This window comes from Protomyctophum bolini (genome assembly GCF_963924005.1).
Source record: "Protomyctophum bolini genome assembly, chromosome: 12".
In the NCBI taxonomy this organism is placed as follows: domain Eukaryota; kingdom Metazoa; phylum Chordata; class Actinopteri; order Myctophiformes; family Myctophidae; genus Protomyctophum; species Protomyctophum bolini.
In genome coordinates, this window is record NC_137873.1 from 45,703,307 (window position 1) to 45,708,306 (window position 5,000).

The 5,000-nt window shown below is 40.8% G+C and overlaps 1 protein-coding gene across 1 annotated transcript in view; it reads left to right on the forward strand.

The window, feature by feature from the left end:
* LOC308326360 (segment polarity protein dishevelled homolog DVL-3-like) overlaps positions 1-2,086 on the forward strand; it is a 21,564-nt gene extending 19,478 nt beyond the window's left edge. Inside the window, exon 15 of the mRNA XM_080779180.1 lies at positions 1-2,086. This exon is cut by the window's left edge and continues 432 nt beyond it. The gene's annotated coding sequence lies outside the window, so the exon portion shown is untranslated.
* The last annotated feature ends 2,914 nt before the right edge of the window (positions 2,087-5,000 follow it).

Genomic DNA, 5,000 nt, shown 5'->3' on the forward strand with positions numbered 1-5,000 from the left:
ACAGCGGTTGTCTTTTTTTCTTTTTTTAAAGGGTTAGAATTGTCTTTTTATTTTCTTAACACGGGCCTTAACCTTAGAGTTTGTGTGTGTGTGTGTGTGTGTGTGTGTGTGTGTGTGTGTGTGTGTGTGTGTGTGTGTGTGTGTGTGTGTGTCTGTGTGTGTGTGTGTGTGTGTATGTATAATAACTCTAGGGTCTTAACATATTTTAGAGCATTTGGACCAACCCTCCACCAGGTGGCGCTGTGGCACTGCGTGACTTAACATTTTTTGACCATTTGGAACAAAAGGTGAAAAATATTGTTAACAAAATTGATTAATTCAAAATGGATGAATCCTCCAGATCAAATGGACCAATCCAAATCGTCTGAAATTAAATCAGATCAAATGGACCAATCCAAATCGTCTGAAATTAAATCAGATCAAATGGACCAATCTAAATCGTCTGAAATGAAACAAGGGCCTGTGTTTAAAATAAAACAACATTCCCGTTTAAACAGTTGTTGACAGAACTTTTGAATCGCTTTGCGCTTTTCTTCCAATTCGTAAAGTCTGATTCATGCTTGTGTAACCAGCCTAAAACTACCACCCATGGGCCTTTCAGACAGGGAGCGATAAAACTACCACCCTATGGGCCTTTCAGACAGGGAGCGATAAAACTACCACCCTATGGGCCTTTCAGACAGGGAGCGATAAAACTACCACGCTATGGGCCTTTCAGACAGGGAGCGATAAAACTACCACCCTATGGGCCTTTCAGACAGGGAGCGATAAAACTACCACCCTATGGGCCTTTCAAACCGCAAGCGATAAAACTACCACCCTATGGGCCTTTCAAACCGCAAGCGATAAAACGTGCCTATAGTTCATTCGCTTCTGTGCGGAACGCAAGCGTGGTCCCGTTAATTTGTTGCGTGCGTGCTCATTTCGTGCACACGCCCGCGACTCACCAGACCTGGATTCGGTTTAGCTTTGTTTTTACGCTTGCGTTGTTGCACCCCTCTGGAGCAGACCTGTCGTTGGTCCAGACCTGGAGGAGACCTGTCGTTGGTCCAGACAACTCCTCGCTTCCCGTTTGAAAGGCCCTTAATACAGCAAACTACAGAAAACTAGCATGCTACAGAAAACTACCAGCATAATACAGAAAACTACCCGTCTAATACAGCAAACTACCGAAAACTACCAGCTTAATACAGAAAACTACCAGCTTAATTCAGCAAACTACAGAAAACTACCAGCTTAATTCAGCAAACTACAGAAAACTACCAGCTTAATACAGCAAAGTACAGAAAACTACCCGTCTAATACAGCAAACTACCGAAAACTACCAGCTTAATTCAGCAAACTACAGAAAACTACCAGCTTAATACAGCAAAGTACAGAAAACTACCAGCTTAATACAGCAAAGTACAGAAAACTACCAGCATGCTACAGAAAACTACAGCAAACTACAGAAAACTACCAGCTTAATACAGCAAAGTACAGAAAACTACCAGCTTAATACAGCAAACCACAGAAAACTACCAGCATGCTACAGAAAACTACAGCAAACTACAGAAAACTACCAGCATAATACAGAAAACTACAGCAAACTACAGAAAACTACCAGCATAATACAGAAAACTACAGCAAACTACAGAAAACTACCAGCATAATACAGAAAACTACAGCAAACTACAGAAAACTACCAGCATAATACAGAAAACTACCCGTCTAATACAGCAAACTACCGAAAACTACCAGCTTAATTCAGCAAACTACAGAAAACTACCAGCTTAATACAGCAAAGTACAGAAAACTACCAGCTTAATACAGCAAAGTACAGAAAACTACCAGCATGCTACAGAAATCTACAGCAAACTACAGAAAACTACCAGCTTAATACAGCAAAGTACAGAAAACTACCAGCTTAATACAGCAAACCACAGAAAACTACCAGCATGCTACAGAAAACTACAGCAAACTACAGAAAACTACCAGCTTAATACAGTAAACTACCAGCTTAATACAGTAAACTACCAGCTTAATACAGAAAACTACCAGCTTAATACAGAAAACTACCAGCCTACTATAGTAAACTACCAGCCTACTATATATAAACTTTTACTATACTATTGTATACATAGTATTATACTATTACTACATGGATACATTACATGGACCATATCGGTTCATTATGGGGTTACGGTACCATTCAATGATTTGAAATCGATACAGTAACTGCTTAGAATACATTGACATTTTTTAAATTAATTAAATCCCTTTTTTTTCTTCAAAAAATTGCTAAATGTAGTATTGATACACTTGATTAATTGCATAGCAAAACGATTCGATAGCGATTATGTCCAAAACTATACGATACATAGTCAATGTTGCTGTTTTCATTTCGATATACATACAGTTTCTTTCTGTGCACAGAAACACTCTACACTTAAACAATATCGTTACACCCCTACTACATACGGTTTCTTTCTGTGCACAGAAACACTCTACACTTAAACTGTAAACTTATGGAACCAAAGCGCCTTCTCTCCGTTCCCCCTTCCTGCCGGGGAAGGAGTTTACGTGAGGACAAGACAGAGCAAGGAAAGGACACAGGAAGTGGGAGGAAGGAAGTGGGGGGGCGGGGTGGGATGACTCGACGCTTTTTGGCGAGGTTGTTTTATTTTATTTTTTGGTCTTTTTCGGGTGGAAAGCTAATTTGTCATCATTCTCCTCTGACATCATGTAACAACAACAAAGTGAACAGAAAGTACTTCCTGTTAGCTGATATGTTTCTGTAAACACAGTACGTATGTAGTGAAAAACCTGGGTTCGGGTTAGGGTTAGCCTGGGCACCATTTCATTTCGGTATATGATCCGGGCGGGAGCGGATGATATCGTTACGTCATGTTGTAGTATATTGTTTTGTAGTCCACAGACAGGAACATCAGGTCGGCGACAACTTCCTTTTCCCTCTCAATAAAAGCTACAGGCTACGAGAGATTTTATTGAGAGGGAAAAGGAAGTTGCCGCGTGTTGTTCCTGTCTGTCGACTTACAAAACAATACTACAACATGACGTAACAATATGTGACTAAATTTGACTGAGGGACTGCCATTGGATTTTTTTTTAATTTTCGTTTTTTCATGTCATATGAAAGCAGGGAATCAGAGTCTACAAAGCTTTATTTCAGACACTTTATTTCAGACACAATGGGTCCATATACAAACAACATGTAAAAACACAACAGTATAAATACAAAAACAACAACACAGAGTCAGAGCCTGTGCTATAAACTCATTAAGCTCCCGCCCGGATCATACAGACTTTTGAAACAGAGACCAGGCTTTCCTCCGAGGTGGTGGAAAGCCTGGTGAGGCCAGGTTACCCTAACCCTAACCCGTTATATATATATATATATATATATAACACAGTATGTAGTGAAAAACAGAGAGAATGTCCCTTCTGTAAGAATGCCTTCGTTATATATATATGTAGCTGGTTGCTTATACATTGCGTGTGTGTGTGTGTGTGTGTGTGTGTGTGTGTGTGTGTGCGCGTGCGTGCGTGCGTGCGTGCGTGCGCGTGTGTGTGTGTGCGCGCGTGTGTGTGTGCGCGCGCGTGTGTGTGTGCGCATGGAATGATGTAGCTGCATGGATGCAAATAGTTTTCATAATTTCAAACTAAACTTCTTGAAGAGTGATTTTTTTAAGGACATTTTAAAGATCCAGAGCAGTTTGTCATAATGTATAAAAATGAACAAAAAGATTTCTTACCGTGACTTTAACACTACTCTTTTACTGAGAAGAAAAGAATAGGTCTTTTTATTTATAAATATAGTTTTATGACATTACCTTTCTGCGCTGTGTCATTTGTGTTTCTGGTTCCAATTGTTTACTCTCTAATAATCTGTCAATTGCAATTTTGGGTGCGTTCATTATTAATATTATAATTAGTAAATGATGTATACAGTCATTTTCAGACTGAAGGGCTGTTATTAAGGAAGGCTAGCCCCTCCTATGAGTAGCTTTATGTGTTTGGCTGAATTTTAGACGTCCCTCACAGCGTGGGACAGTCCCTCATTTACAAGACTTTTCAGGTGTCCTACAAACTGTCTGTCCCACATTGTGACAGACAGACATCAGTGTTCACATTGAGACCCTGTCTGTCCCACATTGTGACTGACAGACATCAGTGTTCACATTGAGACCCTGTCTGTCCCACATTGTGACTGACAGACATCAGTGTTCACATTGAGACCCTGTCTGTCCCACATTGTGACTGACAGACATCAGTGTTCACATCGAGACCCTGTCTGTCCCACATTGTGACTGACAGACATCAGTGTTCACATCGAGACCCTGTCTGTCCCACATTGTGACTGACAGACATCAGTGTTCACATTGAGACCCTGTCTGTCCCACATTGTGACTGACAGACATCAGTGTTCACATTGAGACCTTGTCTGTCCCACATTGTGACTGACAGGCATCAGTGTTCACATTGAGACCCTGTCTGTCCCACATTGTGACTGACATGCATCAGTGTTCACATTGAGACCCTGTCTGTCCCACATTGTGACAGACATCAGTGTTCACATTGAGACCCTGTCTGTCCCACATTGTGACTGACAGGCGTCAGTGTTCACATTGACACCCTGTCTGTCCCACATTGTGACTGACAGACATCAGTGTTCACATTGAGACCCTGTCTGTCCCACATTGTGACTGACAGACATCAGTGTTCACATTGAGACCCTGTCTGTCCCACATTGTGACTGACAGGCATCAGTGTTCACATTGAGACCCTGTCTGTCCCACATTGTGACTGACAGACATCAGTGTTCACATTGAGACCCTGTCTGTCCCACATTGTGACTGACGGACATCAGTGCTCTAATAGTTTGGTTTTCAGTTGTAAATGTCTCTTTTCCTGCAAGATCTATTTTTAAACCTGTTAATATAACTGATATATTACTATACCTTAGTATATATGTATATATTACTGATATATTAAATGAA